The sequence below is a fragment of the Cavia porcellus genome, unplaced genomic scaffold, assembly GCF_034190915.1.
Source record: "Cavia porcellus strain 051 isolate PalLab524CR breed Dunkin Hartley unplaced genomic scaffold, mCavPor4.1 scaffold_19, whole genome shotgun sequence".
In the NCBI taxonomy this organism is placed as follows: domain Eukaryota; kingdom Metazoa; phylum Chordata; class Mammalia; order Rodentia; family Caviidae; genus Cavia; species Cavia porcellus.
This window is the reverse complement of record NW_026947502.1, coordinates 9,623,994-9,630,040: the sequence shown is the minus strand read 5'-3', so window position 1 is coordinate 9,630,040 and position 6,047 is coordinate 9,623,994. Positions and strand designations below refer to the sequence as shown.

The 6,047-nt window shown below is 52.9% G+C and overlaps 1 long non-coding RNA gene across 1 annotated transcript; it reads right to left on the bottom strand.

Annotated features, from left to right (window-relative positions):
* Positions 1 to 1,662: 1,662 nt before the first annotated feature.
* Positions 1,663 to 2,344, bottom strand: LOC134471700 (uncharacterized). Its single transcript, XR_010041286.1, has 2 exons — positions 2,105 to 2,344; positions 1,663 to 1,991 (listed from the first exon to the last, which is right to left on the bottom strand). It is a non-coding gene; the product is annotated as an uncharacterized LOC134471700 (long non-coding RNA).
* Between the last annotated feature and the right edge of the window lie 3,703 nt (positions 2,345 to 6,047).

Here is a 6,047-nt window from a genome sequence, read left to right as displayed (position 1 = left end):
TCACCTCCTCTCCTATCTCCAGTCCAGCCGGGTCCCCAGCGAATGTCTGTGGACTCCTGAGAATCGCAGTGTGACAGGAGACAGAACTGAAAATAACTAAAATTGTCTCTTTTCTGGGCTCCAGTCCAGTCTGTGGCCTGCTGGTAGCGGGTGCTAGATGCAATGAAATGGGCTACCCTGTCCCTCTGAGAAGGCATGACTTTTGGGAATGGCTGCTGTCTCCAATATGAGACCCCGAGTCCAGTTCCCCGAGTCCCCAGTGGGCCATCAGATTGGCAGAGCCTGGCCCTGCACTCAGCCAGGCCATTCCCAGTTTGACTTCTGGGCAGCTGAGGTCTAGGGAGGGACAGGGACTTGTCCCAATTCCCCAGACTGATAGCAGAGCTGGGGGAGAGTGTACGACTCCCAGTCTGGCCCCAGCTTGCTCAGGGTTCCCTCTCGCGGGCCAAAAAGAAGACGGAGGGAAAAGGCGCCCCTGTTACCATCTGGAACATCTTCAAAGAAACGGGAGTTAACCCAGGCCTTTCACAGATGCAGTAACCTAGACCTGGAGAGGCTGCAGGTCTTGCAGTAGAGCGTTTGCAGGGGTTCCCTGCCCAGAGTGGGCACCTTGTCGAAGAGCTTTTCCTACATCTGGCCCATTTCTTGAGCAGCGCAGAGCAAATCCCACTCCCAGATGGGGGGCACATTGCTGTATGGCTGCACTGCTCTCCAGCTCTGACCTCGAGGTGCCCAAGATTGATATCAACCACAGGATGAGAGGGTTGCTTTGACCCAGAGATTTCAGGCCGCAGTCAGTGGAACCATTGCTCTCGGGCTGTGAAGAGCAGAGACTTCAGGGTGGGAGGGTGCGTTCAGGTGAGCTGCTTACCTCATGCCAGCCAGGATGCAAAGAGAGGAAGAGACCCAGAGAGGAAGGGATCAGCAATAAGATGTTGTCCCCAAGGGTTTGCTGCCACCGCCTATGCCCTTCACCCAGGCCCTCTGTGCTAACAGCGTGCTCTGCTATGGATCCATCCAGGGACGAATTCACTGACGGGTTTATTCCGTTCTCCGTCTGATCACTTTCCTAAATCCCACCAGCCAGCCTTCCCCGTGCATGAATCTCAAATACACTGTGCTGCATAGAAACAGCTTCACCCCAAAGCACGTCTCTTCCCTAATTCCACTTGTGATATTCTAGACACGGGGAATCTACACCACAGCAACAGGAAATAGTGCAGAGGTTCCCCGGGGGTGGGGGGCAGAGGATCCATTGCAAAGAAGCTTGGGGCACGCTATGAAAAGTTACAGATCTTGATTATAGCCATGTTGTAGTGATTTTTTTTTTTTTGCAAGTCATTGAACTGAACTCTGAAAATAGGTGTATATAATCATCTTCAAATTGTACAGCAATAGAGCTAATTAGAAAAATAAGTGATGATTTACCCCTGCCAGGGTACAACTCTAGCACCTGCATGGAAAAGAACCAGTGTTACAGCCGGGCGTGGTGGCACACTCCTGCAATCCCAGCACTCGGGAGGCTGAGGCAGGAGGATCCTTGCAACTTTGAGACCAGCCTGGGCTGCAAACTGAGCTCAAGCCCTGCCTGAACTGCATAGCGAGACCCTGTCTCAAAAAGACAAACAAACAAACAAACAAAAAGAACCAGTGTGACACCGCTGAGTTTTTCTTTTTATTTGTGTTTGGCCCTGCCCCTGTTTTGCACAGTAGGTCATTGAATGGAAAGCCAAGGTGAGCTGCAGGAGGACGTGGGCGATGCTGACCGTGGGCCAGGGCTGGCTGAGGGCTGGGTCCTGGCCTGCAGTTGTTATTCTGTTGGATCCTCACTCGGCCCATGTGAGGTGGGCCGAGGAGCGTGCCAAGGCCCGGGAGTGAAGCCGCGCGCCCATCTGCAGCTGGAAAGCCAGGGCACCTGGACCCGGAGTGCTCTAAGCCTTTACTTGATGCTCTTTATGTGAGTCCAATTCATTCCATCTTTGACTGCCAGTCTAGGTAGAAAAAATCTGGGGCAATGACCCCAGCCGGGCCCCAGGATGATAGCTACACTTTCACTTTCTTTCCGTCTGCTCTGCTCCACTTTATTGCCCCAGACCTGACTTACCTTCCTAATCGGAGACAGCAGCACCGATCCCTGTGCTTTTGAAAAAATGCCCTTTCCTTGTATCTCTCCTGCCCAGGCCCGGGAGCCCTGTCACCCCGCAGCCTCTCGCCAAAGGACCGCATGGCTGCCTGGGGCCCAGAGCCCAGCTGATAAAGGGCCACTCACCAGCTGCCCCTATCAGGGCAAAGCAGCCCCCCATGGTTCATCCATCTGGTCCCCCAGCCAGGGTGGGCCCTGTCCCAGGAGTCCCCGGGCTCCAGGGCCCCATAGATAAGGGAAGCGGAGGGCCACGAGCGAGCCTGCACCGCACACGGAGGCCACTGAGCCACCCGAGGGGTGTGACCCAGTAGCTCCACTCACAGACTTCACAGAGCTTCACTGTGCAGCCTGGGCACTCACAACCCTGAGGGTGCATAGGCTCTGCAGGCTCAAGGACAGGCAGGGCCAGACCAGGCCAAAGCATGTTTACACAGCCAAAGGTTGGAGGCCGCCTGGCCTGCCTACCCGGGAGGGGGCAGAGCTGGGGAGTCTGCAGCTGTGTCCTCAGAATGCAGATAATGTGCACCCCAGGGAGGGACAGAGGCCAGGCTGGATGGGAATGCCTTCCCCAGGACACCTCCTGCCAGCTGCACTGCTGGGGCCCCGCCAGGGTTTCTGTCTCCCCTGAGGGCCTAAGAGCACCCCAGTTAGCTTGGCCTGACCCTCTCGGCTCTGCGCTACCTCCCCAAGCCTCAGTTTCCTTATCGGTAACTCGGCCAAGTCAGCTCCCCCTGATGCGTCTTGGCAGGGCCTGAGTGAGCACAGGAGTGGCCCTGGGGCAGATGGGTGGAAGGGACCCCACACGGGGCTCTGTATTTCAGAGGCAGCTATGAGTTCTAGAAGCGCCCATCCCCCAAGCCAGGAAGCTTGAGGATCACCTGTGGGACACCCCAGGGGCGAGATAGTACCTGGAGCTTCTGTCCCCTTCCCTGTCCCCTGCCACATCCCCCATCCACCTTTCTCCTTTTGAATCTCCCTCCTGGCCCTACTGCTGGTCTGCTCTTCCTGTCCACGCTGCATGAATCACACGTGGTTCTGTCTGTGAAAGCTCAAATGTAAGTTGGGGGCCTGTGGTCTGCGGGGTGGCAGGATTTGCCTACAGAAACCTACCCCAGTCACTTTTCAGGGTGAGCATGTGGGCGGCACAGGGCAAACCCTCAGCAGGGTCTGGTGAGGGACCTTGGACGTCCGCTTCTCTGATCTGTCCCCTCAGGGACACTTGGCCGTGGAATCTCAGGACTGCCCACTTGTGAGGAAGAGGGAAGCTCGTGTCATTTTACGGAAGCCTGGGCTATTCTGAGTGCATCGACTAGCAACTGCTCTCATGAAACAGGCTCTGCCGGTGAGGGGAGCCCCCACCCCAGATAAGTGTCTTTATCACACAGCCACACCCAGCCCACAGCCGGGACCATGCTCTGGTGATCTGGGGATGCCACAGGCAGAGACACTGGCACAGGTCTCTCTACTTGAGGACGTTTCCTGAAGTGTTTTGGGGTGTGTTTTTTTGGATTTTGTTTTGTTTTCTGGTAACAGCATAAAACGAACTAATTCCAAGGACTAGCTACAAAGAATTGATTACACAACAGGCTAGAGATGTCAAAAGGCACAGACCCGTGGGAGGGATTCCAGGATTAGAAACAAGTGAGGAGTGAGGCAGGAACAGGATCACAATTCTGAACATACACACACACACATAGAGCAGCTCAGGTGTACTGGTACCGAACAGCTCTACAAAGGTTTACACCAAGAATGAACTTAACCCTTGCAGTTTACTAATTCTGACTCTGGGAATTGACAAGTTACCCACAGTTTCCTGCTTGGTAAATTGGTAATAATAAACCTCAGAGGGTTGCGATGATGATAGAACTCTTTTAAATCATTAGGTATGTAAAGATGCAGTCTAGAAATACTTAAAGCCACAATGCAGAAATACATTTTTAGCTAAACAAATTTATTTTCAGGAATAAAATTTCATCTTTTGGCTAGAAAGCGAAAGGAGGATTGGTCTGCCCGTCTTTGCTGCCACCTAGTGGTCACAGATCAGAAGACACCGGAGGCTCGGCTTCTCTTTTGGGGCACACACAGGTCCTTAATTACGTCTGGGTGAGCTGGGTGGGGCACGCTGATGGGACCTGTTTAGGTTTTCATGCCCGGTGCCCCGTGCTTGGATTGCCACACTGTGGCTTTAGGTCCTCCAGCTGGGGTGTGGTAATCCTGAGAGTCCCTGGGGAGATGAGCTGGCCCTCCGCCCTCTCGGTGCCCAGCTGTGGGTCAGAAGCTACCCTCAGCTCTGGGTGACCTCAGGCAGCCTCTCCATTGTGGCAGCTGGCTTCCTTAAAAGAGTGAAAACCAAGAGGGCAGGAGCAGAGTTAGCTGACAAGGTATCATAACCTAATCATTCAAGTGACAGATGACTGCTATGTTCCATTTCTTAGAAGCTCTTCAGTCACCCGGGCCACCACAGTGGAGTGGAGTAGGGATTCACACAAGGCCTCGGACATTACCAGGGATCCAGGGAGGCCATTGTAGAACTTTCTAGAACATTTCTAGAACATTCTAGAACTTTCTTGCCACACCTGCCAACCCTCCACTTTCCTGGGGATCAAACCCAGGGATGCTGAACTGCTGAGCTACAGTGTTAGCCCCTTTTAGTTTTTATTCTGAGCCAGCATCTTGGTAAATTGCCTGGGCTGGCCTAGAATTTTCGATCCTCCTACCTCAGCCCTGAAAGCAGCTAAGATTATAGGAGCATACTGCTACCAGCTGTTAACACTTTGATTTTGTCAAAGAACATTTAGAAATCCAGCTCAAAACCCTGGCTACCACTACTTCATAAAGAAATGGGCATTTAAACCAGTAGATACCAGCTATGAGCTTGCTCACTGTGCTCTTGCCACTCTAAAGTACCTTGTGTCCCTGTGACCTCCATGTCTGAGAAGCTGGGGCTGCTGGTGCATTGCTCCACACCTTTGTCCCATGTCCACTGTTCCCCAGGGGTATCCACTCTCAACAGACCTACAAAATCCCTACATAGAGAGAGGCACCTTCATTTCTGCCTCCAAAGAAAAAAGCTCAGGAAGCTAAAGGTCGAACTCTGAGTTCAGATCACACAGCTGGTATTCTTTGCCACCCCTGGAGGCCAAAGGGCACATTTAAAAATCCTTCACCATCTTGCTTGCATGCAGGGCAAGCAAGGCGTTATTTTACTTCTGCACCAGCATATGGTGGCTGATGTTAACTCCAATGTACCCTCTGGGGTGGGAAAGCTCAGTGTCCAAGCCTATGAGATCCGAGAGCGAATGGCATTCAACGGCCTTCCTACCACGCCCGCTGCCCTGTGGATACAGACACACAGTTCCTGAGCCTGCTGGGAGTCAAGAGTTTTGCTTTTTGACTTCCAGTGGGTGGTTGGCCGTTCTTCTTCCCTTTGGGTTATAATGTGGACAGTGGCCTGGTTTGGGGTCCTGATAGTGCCACATCCCAGCTCTGAGGCACTGGGTGAGACCCACAGCTTCTTTCAAGCTCGATTTGTTTGCCTGTCCGTGGGACCAGCATTGGAACTGCCCTCAGACGCTGCACGCACATACTTAGTACTGAGCCTGTTTGTAGCAGGCATCAAAAATATGTATTGTTTCTGTTAATTATTCCCATAGCCTACGGAGCACTTTGAGTTCAGCTTGCCTGAATGAAGCTTTTCGAATATTTGAAATTCCATCCTTGGCTTACTTTGTTTCCCTTGGACACAGCATTCTAGAACTTGGAGTGGTGAGAGAACCCGGTGACCTTGAATGGGCTTCTTAACCTTGGCTGCCTCACAGGACAGAACAGAGACAGCATGTCCTGTGTGTGTGTCCTGGACACCCTTTGTACGCATCAAGTGTTCCGAGCCCTGCCGCACTGTGTG